Below are 18033 nucleotides of genomic sequence, written 5' to 3' on the forward strand. Positions count from 1 at the left end.
TGGATTCCTCCCAATAGATCTCTTGAATGAGGTTTGGGTGAGACCTTCTTTTGCTGGAGCAGAACAGAGAAGCAATGACTTTAGCCCAGGCTATAGTGGAGCACAACTGTAATCCTTTTGCTGGGGAAGCCTTCCTGTAAAGAGCCGAGTTGTTACACTCTGGGGACCTGAGCAAAGCTCTAACAACTTCGCTGGGGAAACCCTCCTCTGCTGGAGCAGAGTGGTTACATTGAGGAAAACTTTTCTCTGGAGAAGGGCTGTAAGCTGCTATGCTCATGGTGACTTTGTGGTATTCCCTGGCTTCCCACTGCCAGGGTCCCTTTCCATCGGAGCTATAATGCTTACAATATATACACATATTTTTAATGGTAATCATTGGCTGGTGAGACATCCCTAGCCTGCCTGATGCCATTCCCTCAGGCAGGTGCCAGCCACCCACAGGCCAGCATGGGTCCTCAAAGCCTGGCCTGGTGGAAAGACATCCATAGACCTGCCTGGTGCTGTAATGGTGTCATTATGATGAGCAAAATGTGTGGTGGAGAAATGGGAGAGAAAGAGTAGCTGAATGATTCATGTGCTGTAGGAAGAAATGAAGAGGGTGAGGGACAGGCTGAGGTGGGTGGTCCTCTCGCCACAACAGGACGTCAGGACCCAGGCTGCTGCCAAGGGCCATGCCTGGGTCTGTGGTCCTATCCCAGCTGGGGTCTGGGTTAACATCATGGGCCATGTTGCCACCAAAGGCCACACAGACGCCTGGAGTCTGGGCTGCAACCTGTGGCCTTGGTGTCTTAGGGCTGTGATGCCACTGGAGTGACACTGATCTTAGTGGCCTGTGCTGCCACCCAGGGCCATGGTGTCATCCTGAGCTGCTGCCAAGGGCCATATCTAGGTCTGTGGCCCTATAGTACACAGGGTCTTTGATGTCCATGGCTCCTGTTACCATCGAAGGTCATGTGGATGCACAAGGTCTGGGCCAACAGCTCAGGCCATGAGGATCTGAGTGGCCTGCTCTGCCACCTGGGACAATGATGACATCCAGGAAAGGCTGATGCCAAGGACCATGTATGGGTCTGTGGTCCTACCACATCCAGTTTGTGTTAAAGTTGGAGGCCTGTGTTGCCACCAAAGGTCACACAGGTACCTGAGGTCTAGGCCTCAATCTGTGGCCTTATTGGTGTCTGAAGGCCTTGCCGGAACCATGCTGATCTGAGTGTTCTGTGCTGCCACCTGGAGCCATGGTGTCATCCGGGCTCCAGGTACTGCCAAGGGCCATGTCTGGGTCCATAGTCCTGCGGCAGCTGGGTTCTGTGTTGATGTCTGTGGCCTGTGTTACCACAGGGGCCATAAGAACCATATATGAGGAAATCCGAGGGCCAGGCTGAGCTGGACCTGCCCTTCTCTGGACACTGCAGCAAGGGAGCTGGCTCTGACCTTCATGGGAGAGCTGGCCCCACCCCTCACCATGGGCATGGGAGAACTGGCCCTGATGGCTCTGCCCCTAGCCTAAGGGGGTGGCCCTAGTGACCCACATTCAGGGCCTTGGATTGGCCATCCTAACATCTGCCCCATCTATGACCTGCTAGAACACTGGAAGGGACTGGTCCTGTGAAACAATACCAGGGTGGCCACAGGATATCCAAGAAGAGTTTTGGTGAGGGTCCAGTCCCTTCCAGTGGAACCATAGCTGCAGGATCTCCATTTCTCGGGTTGCTGAGAGGAGTTTTGGTGAGGGTCCCCTGATGATAATGTATCAGAAACCAGAGGCTATGAATTAGACCAATGACTTTGCAATGAACGTTTGCAAGTAAAGCTGATTGGACAAAAGGGTTTACTGTGTGCCTCACCATATATATTGATCATATTAAAATGTCAATGGGGCCCTAGTACGATGGTGCCTGGCACAGCATCTGATGACCTGAGGTGCATCCCCAGGACCCACATTGTGGGAAGCAAAGAAATGATTCCTGCAAGTTGTTCTCTGACCTCTACATGTACGCTGTGGATCCCGTATTCCCCTGCCAGACACACAAAATAAGCAAGCAGATAAATAAATGTAAAACATGTAAATGGATACAACTTATCAAGGAAAAAATGTTCTTATTGCCTATTGAAATAGAATCCAAAACTATTGCTTTTCAAGACATATACCTGAAACAAAAGGCATTTGAATGTTAACTTGAACACTTAAAAATAACTAAACAATTCCATCCAGGTACAAATAATTAGAAAGCAGAAGTTATAATCTTAATGTTTAAGAGAGAACTACAATCAAAATGCAATGAAAGTATTTTGAAACACACAATAATGTTAGGTCTAAAATTCATTAGGAAAATGTGAGCCTTTATACCTATATTCCAGTCACACAGCAAAATATTGATTGATGCAAAACTACAAGGAGGTATAGGAAAACTGATTACCAATTGCAGATGAATGTAACATACTTTTCTCAATGCAACAAAAATCATGAAAATAATTGATTCATCAATGGAAAGACCTGTATAACCTAACCTGACAGGCAGATCCCATAGGAGGACATATGGAACTTTTATGTCTGATACAATCTTACTCTGGGATGGAAACTTTATTTGATGCTTATTGTAGTTTGTCCCCATTTCCTTCTCAGCATTTAGAGGTCATTGACAGTGTATTGGAAGAAATGAGAGAAATGTCCCAGAGACATGTGAATGGGCCGTCATCACAGGAATCACACCGAAAGAGCATCTTTTAGTAGCTTTCAGCATCCAGTGTGTGGTGAGAGATGAAACTCATGAAGATGAGCTTTTACCTCTTGACCTCTCAGTAAAAACCTTAATGAATACCATGGAGCTAGGATAGTGAGAGTGAGAGGCTGTGAATGCGTGAACAGGAATTCCCAGAATCTGGGTCTGCAAAGACTTATGATTGACTGATAGAACTTCAGTGATGTGGAGAGCATGGAATGTTGCAGTACCAGAGCCTAATTACATTAAATTCTGTGCTCTCTTTAGCCCATGAGGATCCAGTCCTCTGCCCCTCTGTGTTGGACTGACTTAGCATCTTGTCACTAACAGATGAAGTTGGACCTGACATTTAAAATATCAGAAAATATCACTTTAACAAACCTTAATTTTCTGCCAGTCAGGGGACTGAGTGGCATCACAAGGCAGCTAATGCCTGTAGCTGAGGTTTCTCAATGCTATGCTAGAGTAGCCTACTTAATATTTCCACCAACATATTTAAGAAGTGTGTTGATTTATGGTTTTCTGTTCAGTTCTCGTAGCTCACTTTTATTTTAATTTATTTTTTTAAAGATTTATTTATTTATTATGTACACAAAAGAGGGCGCCAGATCTCATACCAGATGGTTGTGAGCCGTCATGTGGGTGCTGGGAATTGAACTCAGGACTCTGGAAGAGCAGTCAGTGCTCTTAACCTCTGAGCCATCTCTCCAGCCCCCTCACTTTTATTTTTTATTTCACATGTCTTACCTGTATATATGTCTGTGGTAACATGTGCATAGAGTTCCCACAAAGGCCAGCAGAAGGTGTCACAGCCCTTGGGCCTGGAGTTACTGAGGTTCATAAACCTCCATGTGGGTTTGGGACTCTAATGCAAGAGCAGCCAGAGCTCTTGATCATTGAACCATCTCTCTAGTCCCCATAGCACATTTTTTTTTAAATTGGGATACTTGTTTTCTTGTTGTTTAGAATTTTGTTGTTGTTTGTTTTCACTTCTTTGTATATAGCAGACACTAATTCTCTGTCAGATGTACTGCTGGCAAGGATTTTATCCCATTCTGTTGACTACCTCTTCATTTGATTAGCCGCTTCCTTGAAGTACAAATGCTTTTCAATTTCATGAATTGTTGTTTGTCAGTCTTATTCCTGGGTAAGCAACGTCCTATCCTGGTTAAGCAGAAATCTCTATCCTGACATATTCTCTCTCCTCTAGAAGTCTCAGGTCTAACATGGAGATCTTTAACTTATTTTGAATTTTGCAACCAAAATGAAAGGAGTAAATTTCTTTCTACCACATATAGATCTACAGTTTTCAAAAAATCATTCGTTAAAGATGCTGCCTTTCCTCATATAATGTATGTGTGTGTGTGTGTGTGTGTGTGTGTGTGTGTGTGTGTGTGTGTGTATGTGTGTGTAAACTTTTTAAAGAATAAAACCAATATCTGTAGGTGCATGGACTTACATTTTATTCTTATATTCTGGATCCTCAGTTCTAGTCCATTCACCAATGTCTCTGGTTTGGTGCCAGTACCATCCTGTTTTTAACTACTTTGGCTCTGTAGTAGAACTTGAAATCAGGTATGGTGATAGCTCCAACCATATTTTTATTGTTCAGGGTTGTTTTGGTTATTTGTTGTCTTTTATCTTCCATGTGAATATTTAGGGTTTTTGTATTTATTTCTTTTATTTTATGTGTGAGTGTTTTGTCTGAATGTGTGTGTGCATGTGTACCAGATGATGTCCATACAGATCAGAAGAGGGCATCTGATTCCCCTGGAAGTGGAGTTACTAGTGGATGTGAGCCACTATGTGTGTGCTGGGAACCAAACCCAGGCTCTCAACAGCAAGTACTCTTAACCACTGAATAATTTCATCAACTACTTCGTTATTAATTTTAAGACCCTTTTTTCTATTTCTGTGAAGAATTGTATTGAAATATTAATGAAGATTTCATTGAATTTGTTTTTGGTAGGATGACTATTTTTACAGTATCAATCATACCAATCCACACACATGGGAGGTCTCTACAACTGGAGTATTTCTTTTTCAACTTCTTTCCTCAGTGTTTTCAATGTATAGATCTTTCACTTCCTTGGTTATGTTTATTCCGAGGTATTTTTGTTTTGAGACTATTGTGAATAGATTGTTTTTCTGATTTCTTTCTCAGTCTGTTTTTGTTTGGTATATAGGAAGGCTACTGATTTTGGTAACTTAGCACTCTGCTAAAAGAATTATTCACCTCTAGAAATTTTCTAGTAGAGTTTACAGGATCTGTCATGTACAGAATCTTGCCATTTGTAAATAGGGATAGTAGACTTTCTTCCTTATTTGTATTCCTTTTATTTCCCTCTCTTGTCTTATTGTTAGGACTTCAAGTACTATATTGAATAAGAGTAGTGAAAGTGGACACTCCTGTCTTCTACTTGATCTCAGTGGGAATGCTTTTTTTCTCTATTTGACATGATATTGGCTGTCTCAGTTAGGATCTCTATTGCTGTGATAAAACACCATGATCAAAAATAAGTTGGGGAGGAAAGGGTTTAATTTAGCTTATCGTTCCACATCACTGAGGGAAGAAAGGGCAGGGACTAAAACAGGGCAGGAACCTGGAGACTGATGCAGAGGCCATGGATGGGTGCTGCTTACTGGCTTGTTCCTCATGGCTTGCTCAGCTTGCTTTGTTATAGAATCCAGAACCACTTATTCAGTGGTGATACCATCTACAATGAACTGAGTCCTCCCACATCAATCACTAATTAAGAAAATGCCCTAAAGTCTTACCTACAGGTTGGGGCGTTTTCTCAGTTGAAGGTCTCTCTTTCCAAATGACTTCAGTTTGTGTCAAGTTGACAGAAAACTAGCCATCATGGTGGCTTTTGGTTTGTCATATACAATACTTATTATGCTGGGATATGCTGCATCTATCCCAGGTCTCTCAGAGGATTTCTTTCACTGGCTCTGGTTTCAGAGTCAGGGTGGATTTCTTTCACTGACCCTTTTACCCTACAACCACCACTTCCAATCACTGTGAATTTGACAACTCTAGGATCTCAAGTAAGTATAATCATATAAACATAGTATTTGCCCTTTGGTGTCTGGGTGGCTTATTACATTTGTATTGTTAAGGTGCATGTATATTATAAGATATGTCAGAATTTTTTACTTTCTAAGACTATGTAATATTCTGTTGTATCTACATATTGCTTTTGTTTACTCATTCATTTTACATTTATTGGTATACACTTGATTTGTTTCCAGTTCTGGGATATGGTTAATAATGCTTCTATGAACACTGATCTATAATAACTATTCAAGTTCCAGCTTTCAATTGTTGGGGGTTTTGCTTAGAAATTGAATGGATGGATCACACACTATTTGCATGTTAAGTTTATATATAAATAGATGAAAGATAGTACCTGTATGAGTTTATGTGTGCCAGGGTCATATAGGTGCCCACATAGGTCAGAGGGTGCCAGATCCCTTGGAATTTGTGTTACAGGTGGTTGTGAGCCACCATGTGATTGCTGGGAACTCAACCCAGGTCCTCTGTAAGAATAATATGTGATATTAATCTCTGAGCCATCTCTCCATCCCCTGCATGTTAAATGTTTAAGAAAAGAATTACTCTATGTTCTGCATAGTGGTTAAACCATTTTATATCCCTACTATCAATGGACAAAGATTCCAATTTCTCCACATTAGGTCAACACTTGCAATTAGGTGTTTGTATTCTATTTATAATTGAAATTCTAATAAGTGGGAAATCATGTATCATCGTAATTTTGATTTACATGACCACAGTGATTATCCACCTGGTACATCTTATTGTGTATTGGAAAGAACCCAGGACCTATCATATACTAAACACATGTCCTAGCATGGAACAACAATCACAGCTGGCATTTTTTTTAATCTTGAGAGTTATTTTTTTTAAGATTACCTTAGGTCATGTCACATGAATATGAAGTTTTCTTTTCCAATTCAAATGCTTTTGATTTTGCTTGCCCAAATGAAGTGGCTATAACTTCCAGTAAAATCCTGAATGCAAATGTCTTCTTTGTGATCTCAAAGAAAAAAACCTTCCAGGCTTTCCCCAACTGTGTAAACTAGCCATGAATTTTTCACACTGGGTTTTGGAAAGATTCTGTTTGTTGACCATAAAACTAGGAAATAACGCCCCAAACAATCTCTTCCACCAGAATTCCCAAGTGGTTTGTGTAGTTTATGACAGCTTACTTCCTAAAGTTTAGAAACAGTCTCATAGTTACCAGTCTATTAATAACAAACTTCTATTACGTTTTCCGCAATGGACTCCCCTCTGTGAACCTTAATTAGCTAGCTGTGGCCACTCATACCTGACTAAATAAGCAATTTCCCAAATATGATATTTTAGGCAAACATAAATTGTCAATAACACACAAATAAAAATAAGGACAAGCTGTTACTAGAACATGAGCATGAAAAATAAAAGTACTCAATTTAAATTTCAACAACAATTTTAATGTTCAACAAAGAGTGGGGAAGCAATGGGAAACTATATTCTTTTCAAATTTTCATTTTACAGGGACTAGGGAGATGGCTCAGTGAGTAACAGTGCTTACTGTACAAGCATGAGAATCTGACTATGAATCCCTAGCAACCATATACAACAAGTCAGGCATGGCTGCACATGCTTATCATCTCTCAGCATTGTGGGGCAGAGACATTCAAATGCTTGGAACTGCCGGGCGGTGGTGGCGCTTGCCTTTAATCCCAGCACTCGAGAGGCAGAGGCAGGCAGATCTCTGTGAGTTTGAGGCCAGCCTGGTTTCCAAAGTGAGTTCCAGGACAGGCGCAAAGCTACACAGAGAAACCCTGTCTCGAAAAACAAAACAAACAAACAAACAAAAACCCAAATGCTTCAAACATACTGACCAGCCAGTTTAGCTGAAGAATCAAACTTATGAGTCAGAGATTAGATCTTACCTTAAAGGAATAATGAAGAGAGAAACAGGAAATAACAACCAATGCCTTCTTTGGTCTCCACACACAGGTATGTGTTACCTCTGTATACCTGGGTTGTGTATGTACCATATATACACTATACACTTCTCTCCCAAAATTTCCATCTTACAGTATCATATTTCCTAAATTGCTATAAGTTTGAGATAGTAAAACTAAGACATGATGGTATATACAAATAGTGTGGCTACTGTGGTAAGTAAGCTTGGAGTAGGGACTTATGGCTGGTACTGGACAGGCTTTGGAAAAAAACAAGCTGCTAGCTTCAACATGTCCTCAAAACAAATGAAAACAAGACCAGGAAAAATCCACATCAATGGCTTAGAGTCAATTGAGCACACAAACACACACACACACACACACACACACACACACACACACACACACACATTCGAGATGGAGGTGGACTCAGTAAGACCCTATTGGCTAGTTTTACATCAACTTGACACAAAGTAGTCATTTTAGAAGAGGAAACCTCAATAGAGAAAAAGTCTCCACCTGATTGGCCTTAAGTAGTGACTGATAGGAGAGGTCCCAGCTCACTGTGAGCAGTGCCACCTCTGGGCTAGTGCTCCTGGGTATCTATGAAAGCAAGCTGAGCAAGCCACGAGGAGCAAGCCAGTAAGAAGCACCCCTCCATTGCTTCTACTTTAGTTCCTGCCTCCAAGTTCCTGCCCTGCTCGAAGTCTTGCTCTGACTTCCCTTGGTGGTGGACTGTTACCTGGATGTTTAAGAAGAGATAAATTATTTTCTCTTCAGCTTGTTTTTGGTTATAGTATTTTATCACAGAAATAAAAACATTAAGATAAACACTGACTCTCACCAGGAAGTGGTGGTGCATGCCTTTAATACCAGCAGTTGGGAGGCAAAGGCAAGCAGATCTCCATGAGTATGAGGACAGACTGGTCTACAGAGCTAGTTCCAGGACAGGCAGGGCTACACAAAGAAACGCTGTCTCAACAAACCAAAAAAAAAAAAAAAAAAAAAAAGACTGACTCTTTTTAGAATTACCCATAGTCAATATTTCTACTGCATATTGACTATTATAACAAGGTCTGATAATGCTAAATTAGCAGACCACATTGAACCCCTTTATATAATGAGAAAATGCAGCATTATTCACTTTGAACTTATATTTTAAAAACTAATATACAGCACATGTAGTCATTTGGGGAACAGCTGCTCTCTAACACACAAACAACTTTATACACATCTAGACAATCTAGACAGGCCCTAGAGGCAAGCCCTGAACCAATGCTCATCCACATGGTGGGAGAACGCCTCTTGGTTCTCCCAGACTATGAGGCCACAGTGCTCTTCCCTGCAGCTGTTAGCAGACCACGCCCCCTTCCTACTCTTAAGACTTTGTCTTTGCCTTCTTGGTGCTGATGACGCGTGTGCGCTTGCCTCACTCCTTTGGGGCAAAACTGTGGGCTAGAAATCTGTTTTGCTGCACTATAGCCTTGACTCATGATGCACGAACTGACCTCTGGTTTTTCCCAAGTAGAAGAGCAAAGGGAACTCTTGCATTTTCCTGCTTAACCCTGTAATGCCTTGATAATTCTTAAAATGTCAGGATGGGAGACTCTCTGCTTCTTTCTTGACATATTCTATCTCCCCACCACTGTGCTGACATCCATTTCCACAGGGCTTTCAGGCTTCCTTCCTTGGAGACATACAATGTAGACTTGGGCCAATCATGCAAACATCAGCCAAGTGTGAGGGTAAAGCAAGAATTGCTTGTAAGGGAGAGGAGTTGAAAATGACTGTGGTTAATTTAGCAATGGTAATTTTCTAATGTAAAATTAGAGAGGCATCTGTAATCAAAATAGTGTGATGAGATTTGCTTGTTTTTATGGAAACAAGTGTAACAAAGTCAGTCCCTAAAATTATAGAATAAACATGTATATTGCTAATTTTCATGTCTTCCTTTATAAGAGTGAATGTTACATCTGATTCACAAAAAATGATGGATCTAATATTTTTAGAGAAACATCTTGAGACAACACATGTAATTATTCCCTAGGACATAATGTATCACCAGTGTATAAAGCACTAATCATATATACTAAAAGAACATCAAATAAAGAGATTCAGTATGTCTGGGATAGGCTCCAAACACCTTCATTTTACCAAAACTGTACAGGGAACTTTTTAACCAATATAGGTTCACAGGTTTAACAGGCTGCTATTGTATAATTATCAATTTTCATCATGCACCATGTTTCTGAACTTCATCTATACCCTATCTACCCCAGTTCTCTCATTATTACTGGTATATTGTATAGCACTGTGTGTTTGTACAATGAAGATTAGTGCTGTTTTAAAATGTGATCCAGGGCCAGTGAGTGGGTAAAGCACTTTTGACAAGCCTGACAATCTAATTCAATCCTTGGGACCCACATGATGGGAAGAGAAAACTGATTCCATCATGCTCTCAATGCTGTCCTCTGACCTCCATACACATGCTGGGGGGGGGAGGGAAAGAGAGAGAGAGAGAGAGAGAGAGAGAGAGAGAAAGAGAGAGAGAGAGAATACATGCATATATATATTATATATATATATATATATATATATATATATATATACTATATGCATATGCATATCTTACATGAATGGATATTTGAAAAACTGCTGTCTAGACGCCTTACTTGAATAAATGTCCTTGTGGCTATCTGTTAGATGTACTGCATATGTGAACTTGTGGGTCCATTTGAAGTGTCAACAGATGGACACAGTCTGCAAAGTCAGTGTACCTTGTCACAGTTGTCTAATCAGTTGTGTGCAGCTCATTTAAAGAGGGCACCAGGTGTGTGATCCACAAACAGGCCTTTGTGTCAAGCTCATGAAAATTATGACAGAAGCGTTTTCTCGTATTAGAATTGCCTTGCTACTATAATTAACATTTTATTACTGTGGTGGGTTGAATGAGAAGGGCCCCCACAGGCCCATATATTTGAATACCTGGTCTCCAGTTGGTGGGACTATTTGGGAAGGATTAGGCGGTATGGCCTTGTTGGAGGAGGTGTGTTACTTGGGGGTGAGCTTTGAAGTTTCAGAAGCCTCATGCCATTCCACTGCTTGCCTTTGGCCTCTTGCTTGCAGACCGGAAGGTGAAATCTCAGCTGTTCCTTGGCTTCACCATCATGGCTTCAAATCATCTCCAACTATAAGCCAGATTAATTGCTTTCTTTGCTAAGTTGCCTTGGTCATTGTGTTTTATCACAGCACTGGGAAGGGAACAAATATAAGCATCTTGCTTTTTTTTTCCTTTTCTTGTAAGCTTTAATTTACCACTCTTATCCACCACACATCAGGAAGCTATCGACAACAGTGTATCGCATGGTGAGTCAGTTTACAACAAAACTGAACAAGGCAATTGTGTTTACAGACGTTTTCAGCCGAAGTCCGCAATGCAGCTCGCTGAAACACAGTGCTCACACTTTATAGGGAGGTGGAGATAAAGTCCTCTGGTATCAGCAAGAAAACAGACATCTGAAAGAGTGGTATGGAAATCAGAAATTTAAGGAATTGAAAAAAAAGAACATCGTGGTATTAAAACACATCTATCTACATTTACAGTCCCACTTAATTCAAACAAACAACCACCACCAAAGCTCAACCATTCACTAGCAGTAAAACATCACGAAAACCAGACTCATAGCATCAAGAGATGCCGAGACCAGCAGGCTACTGAAACACCAGGGAGATTGTCACAGACTCCTCACTGCACTGTCATGTTCCTGTCACTCCAGCATCTTGCTTTTGCAGTCTGTAAATGCACTCCTAATTTAAAATATATATATATATATATAATATGGCTGGGCAGTGGTGGCGCATGCTTTTAATCCCAGCACTTGGGAGGCAGAGCCAGGAGGATCTCTGTGAGTTCGAGGCCAGCCTGGTTGGTCTACAAAACAAGTTCCAGGAAAGACGCAAAGCTACACAGAAACCCTGTCTCGGAAAACCAAAAAATAAAAAATAAATTAATAATAATAATAATAATAAAATATATACAACATATACAGGCAGCATGTTTCTGTTTTTCTATTTCTCTTACTGTTTTGCAGGAATTCTAGTTTAGCCTCAAGATCGCCACTGCACTGCAGTCTTTACATACTGCTGGTGGGAATGTTAACTGGTGTATTTCTTTTATGAACAACAGTATGGAAGTTATCCAAAGAAATCAAAATAGAAGTTCCATATGACATAGCTATACCACTCTTGGGTGTATTCACAATGGACTCGAACTCAATATACCACAGAGCTATTTGCTAGTCTATGTTTATTGCTGCACTGTTCACCATAGTTTAGTGAAACCAGCACATTGTACCTCATGTTTATGTACTTACGTGTCAAGTCAAAAATAAACTAGAACTTAAAAAAAGAATGTTATAGAATGAGCTGTGTAATGAAGAGCGTGATTTTACCTTCCTTGTAGCCTCTCTGGGTTTGGTAGGTTTATTTCTGATATATTCATTCCATCACAATTATGATTATGATCCACATTCTGATACCCTCAATATTGATAGCTGTGAGTGTTCATTTTATTGCTATTCTGTTTGTTTTTATTTAACTTGACATATTGTCTTTTATGGATGAATTGTTGGATGCTTTCCTATTGTTTTTGTTATTCATTTCTAATTATATATATTATTACCAAATAACCCAATTTTTTTTCTTCAGCTTCTTCAACTTTTTATATTTGTGCATGTGTGTGGCTCAGCATATTTTTTAAATGAATTATTCACACACATTTTAAGAGAGTGTACATTCTGGTGTTTTAAAGTAGACTATAATGTACACACCCAATAGACCCACTTGGTCAATGGTGTTCAGCTCATCTGGAAACTGGTTGCTTTTGGTTCTCCCAATCCCCTGTATTACTGAACAGGGAATGATGAAGGCTCCAATTATAACTATGGATTTGTGTGGTGATATTTTGTTTGTACTCTAACAAACAAAGCTTGCCTGGAGATCAGAGTGCGGAGCTAAGCCACTAGTTAACCATACAGGCAGGCAGTGGTGGCGCACACCTTTGATCCCAGCACTTGGGATCTCACGCCTTTGATCCCAGTACATGGGAGGAGGAAACAGGAAGTGACAGGGCTGGGCAGAGAGAGGAATATAAGGCAAGCAGAGACAGGAGCTTGGGCCCCCTTTTCAGGATGAGGAGTTGCCTAGGTAAGAAGTGGCTGTGGCTTGCTCTTTTGTCTCTCTGATCTTTCAGCATTTACTCTGATATCTGGCTCCAGGTTTTTATTATGACCAATTAGAATTCGTGCTACAGATTTGTCTGTTCCCCTGAATACATGTAGGTCATCCAGTTTCACTTGCATCTCAGATAAAGAAAATTATATTGCACATTCGTATAACTATTTGTTGTGAGCTGAAATTCAAATTGAACTGAATTAGATTTAGTCTGGCAACTCTGCACCTGGAATATTCTGTGGAATAGAGCCAAAGTGCTCTGAACAATGTCCTAGGTGAACTTCAGTAGCTGCCAGCCCCAGTGGTCACCATGTGAAGGGGGTTTCCTGATGTCCCTGGGGAGTGGAACCTCCGGGTGACTTCAACCACGGGTGACACACAATGCAGGGGACACAAAACACCCAGGTGAGCCCTTTGCCACTAATTGGCATCTTAGAATTCTATTCAATACGTGTGTTTCCTATTGAGTTTAAGAGATTGAGAGACATACCCTTAGACAAGAGAGTCCCAGAGTTTCTGCTTTGAGTCTGGTACCTGCCAATGGAGAACTAACACTCCAGTGTCCAGTCCAGCCAAAGATGCTTAAGGATCCCATATCACCCTTCTGGTGCTCAAAGGAAGTGCATTTCTCTCAGGTGAAATGGGAAAAGGAGTAGGAAAATAAGGTAACAAGAAATCTCAACAACCACATAAAGTGGAGTCAGTGGTGACTTTAGCTGAATGGAAATGTGATCCCATTTGTCCCTTCCCCTAACCAGATGAAGACACTCCGTCCACCACATGGACTTACAGGAAAAAGACAAACATGCCAGAATTTTCCATCCTTCTCTTTTCTCACTTCCCTTTCGATGTCATCAGTTACTGTACACTGTAGATACGACCAGTATTACCCAGGACGGCACATTAGCATCACATGCTCCCAGAAATGATGTGATAAGAAAGACACTTCAACTCTGTGGCATTCTTTCCACACACCCTGAAGAATGGTCTAATTTCAAGAAAGACAGCTAATGAAACCTGTGCTCCTCGTGGGTATCAGGGCCACTAAAGCCTTGTTGTAATTCCTCAAATGGGTAAGTACAGAGTGACCACATACCCAGCAATTCCACTTCTAAGTACATACCCAACAAAAAGCAAGACCTTAGTCTATATAAACACTTGTACACAAAAGTGTACAGCAACATTACTCATAACATCTCCAAAGTGGAAATCACCTAAAGACCACCAAGTGATTATCAGATAAATAAAATGTGAAATAACAAAACAATAGACTATTATTCTGCCTTTAAGAAACAAAGAAATCAATCTTCCTACATTCTGGAATGTGAATGAACCTTGAAAACATCACAAAATGAAAGGAAGCCTGACGCAAAACAAATATAGCATGAATCCATTTATATCAACTGCCCCAGAAGAGAAAAAGGAGAATCCAGAAAGACAGAGCACATCTGTGGCTGGACAGCTTTCAGGAAGCAGGCTGAAGCAAGAGGATTGCAAGTTTAAGGTCAGCCCTGACTACAGAGTGAATTCAAAGTCAGACTAAGCTACATAAGCAGAACCTGTCTCATATTACTATTCTAAATTCAACTGAGGATCTAACTATACTAAACCATAATGGGAGGTTTCAAGGTGACAGAAATATCTGAAAGTTATTACAGTGGTGCACAATGATATATATTTACTAAAAATCATCCTTAACATATAGGGGGATGTTTGTTGTTGTTAGGGATCAGTTTTCATTCTGTAGCCTGCACTGGATCAAACTTATGATAATCTTCCTATATTTTCCCAAGTACCAGGATTAGAGGTGTGAACCACAACACCCGGCTTAAATGTGTGGCTTTTAATTGCCTTTAAATTATCTTGTACAAAATGGTAACAGATTTGAAATCCCTCTCCCTGAGACTGGCCTTCATGGTACCATAAGGCATCATGCAAGCTTCCAAAGGAGGGGAGCAACCAATAGTCCTACTCAGCTGTGATGCCTCTGAACCACAAAATGACTGGCATGGCACAATAACCCCAAGGATCCAGTAGTGGTACACATAGTTTGGCTCTCTAACTGGATTTAATTTAAGATCAGCTCATTAAGAGGGAAGCCATGCCTGGTACTGGGACTCCAGCCAACTACCCAGAGCTAGTGAAAGCATGGATCTTGGAGAAGAACTTACAGCTGCCACTTCACTGAATCCCCAAATATATTCTAAATATTTGTCCTTTTACCCACAAATAAGTGTATTACTCACCCATCATCAAAGAAACTTCTCTTTGCAACAGACAGAGACAACTACAGAAAACCACAGAAAATCAAAAAGCAGAGTCGTGGAGTCCAGTCCTAATGGTTAGATCTACAAAACAACACCCACACCTAAGGTTCGGGGAACATTGAAAAGGGGGCAGGAAGATTGTAAGGGCCTGAGGAACAGGGAATCTGTTGTGAGATTGCATCTCCTAGTGAAGTCAGAAGCTACACCCATAAAGCCTCAAAACACATGACTACCTAAACATGAGCTGAACAAGGACAATAACTAACATGCTAAAGTGGATAGGGAAAGCTCATCAGGCTTCAGCCCTACACAAAGAACTAAAATATGATGAAAAACATATACATACAAATAAGAGCACACAGACTGAGCAGGTTGTGCTTATGTATTTAGTAATATATATGTACCTACAATATATGTATGCAACAATTAATGAAAAAAGAGGCCACGAATTTGAAAGAGAGTAAGGAGTGACATGTGGGAGATTTTGAAGGGATAAAAAGGAAGTGGGAAATGATATGATTATATATCTATATTATTACATCGATATTAGTTATATCTATACTATTAATAACATTACACATTATAATCTCAAAAAATAAATTATTTTAAGTTGTTAAAACCTTGCCCCCTGTGCCACAGGAATAACCATCTTTTTTCATACAAAGAAGGCCTGATGTACATGTATCATGTAAACACTAATATATATAAATCTGGGTATATCCTGTCCTTCTGACTCTGTCCTGTAGTTTTCCAACCATTGACTTCCCCTTCTCCTCTGCATATGGAAAGCCTGACTTACATCTTCACTTGGCCAAGGCCTGCTTTCTATGAAGTCAGTAGTATACTGTCCTTGTGTGTCTCTCGATTTCTTCGCCTGAGTGTGTGTCAGTGAGAAGAAATTAGAACCACCTTTCCGGATGCAAGGATACTTGTCCAAGGAGCACAATTCTTGCAGAAGTCAGACTTAAGGGTGGAGTGAGGAATTCTAACAAGGTTCTGATAATGATATCACCCTGAAATTTCATCTCCTTCACTTCTGGGCCGGAATTTCAGAAAGTTAGCCAAGTAGAAGGCAAAATATGAAAGAAGCAGAAGAAGTAAGAGGGAAATATGGTTGTCATCACAAGCCTCTGACTCATTCCCTCTCTTTCTCTCATACACACACACACACACACACACACACACACACACACACACAGAGCAGTCAGATTCTAGTATCATACCAATTTTTCCAAGATGGTTTTCTTGATTCAGACAGTACAAAATTTCATTTTAGGATCAGCCAAACTATTTCCTGTACATACTCAGAAAATCACACAACACACACACACACACACACACACACACACACACACACACACACACACCTAGTTTACAATGAAAGATATCATAATACATAAGATCAATTTGTGAAAAATTATTATTTCACAGGTATAAGATGAAAAATTATAGGAGGAAGTAAAAATAGCTATAAAATCAATACAATTATGACAGGTGGCTATATTGCCTGTCACATTAGCAATAGTTGAAATTGTTACCAACATTCAGAGAAAGACATTTTCATACCATCTTGATAACAATAAACAGTAATAATACAGTGAATGTATTTTGTCAGTGTATACATAGTACACATTTCATAGTTTTCAAGGGACATTTTGAAAAAATTAATGTAGAAAAAAATGATTTGGAATGCATTTGCTTATATATGTACATGAGTATTGAAACTGAAGTTTAATTTTAAAAGTGTAAAGAAATTAAATTTATCATAAAACTACAGGTAAAAGAAACTTGGCATCCATCTAAAGAAACAATAATTTGATATAAAATTTAAGACAGAGTTGTAGAGGTATTTTAAATGCATTTCTAGGTAAGCAGGGTCATAATTGTAGGCAATGAGGTTACAAAGAACACAATGGTCAGGACTCACTTTTGTTCATATGTCTCATTTTGTGCTTCTCACATGGCTTTCAATTCAACATAGTGTTAGGCAGTACTCTGTCTGGCCGTCTTAGCAGCCTTAAACTGTGGAAACGTCCCCTTTATCCATCTAGACCTCCAGAAAGCTCCATGGGCATAATTAGCCTCGGCCCCTCCCTCCCACCTAGCTCACCAGGCTTCAAGCTGCAGTTCATGTTTGGACCACCAGGTGGCAAAAGTACGCCATCCACAGCAAACAACTACAAAGACGGTTCGGCAATAAGAAAAAAAAAAAGATAGCTCTTAAAATAAGCTTATAAAAATGATTCTAATTATTTTGAAGGTAGAAACTATATGTGTAAAAGAATATCATGAAATCATATACATGAAAATCACCAGATAATTCTAGCATTCTATTACAGTCAGCAGCAGGCACAGGGGGCTCTGGGGAGATGTTTAGTAGATAAAGAGGGTACTGGCTACAGCTGTGTCTATAGTGTCCTAGAGAAAGGGTGGCAGAAAGGGGTTGGAAAAGGGCCTAGAAAGAACGTATAAGGGTGGGATAATGGAAGATTAATGCAGTGGCCTTTGTGTGGAACGTCAACCTACACTAATTGCCAGGTAGATCTGGAGACAAACAGGAAACAGAAAATGGAGCTCCTTTAATACACATACAGAGTTTCCAAACAACAGCAGTCATAGGAAATGATTCATTTTAGCACACTTGTTGGTTTTTATAAAGTGCTTCCCTTTGCATCGAAAAGAGAAAAAGAAGTTGTGCGCACTGGGACACATCTATTAGCTCAGCACTTGGGGGACTGAGTCAGAAGGATTGACAGTTAGAGGTCAGCCTGGGAAAGCACTGTAAATTCCAGTCCAGCCTGGCTGGACTCTCAAATCAAAACAAAGAGCAAATAAAA

This window comes from Onychomys torridus, chromosome X (genome assembly GCF_903995425.1).
Source record: "Onychomys torridus chromosome X, mOncTor1.1, whole genome shotgun sequence".
NCBI classification, from domain to species: Eukaryota; Metazoa; Chordata; class Mammalia; order Rodentia; family Cricetidae; genus Onychomys; species Onychomys torridus.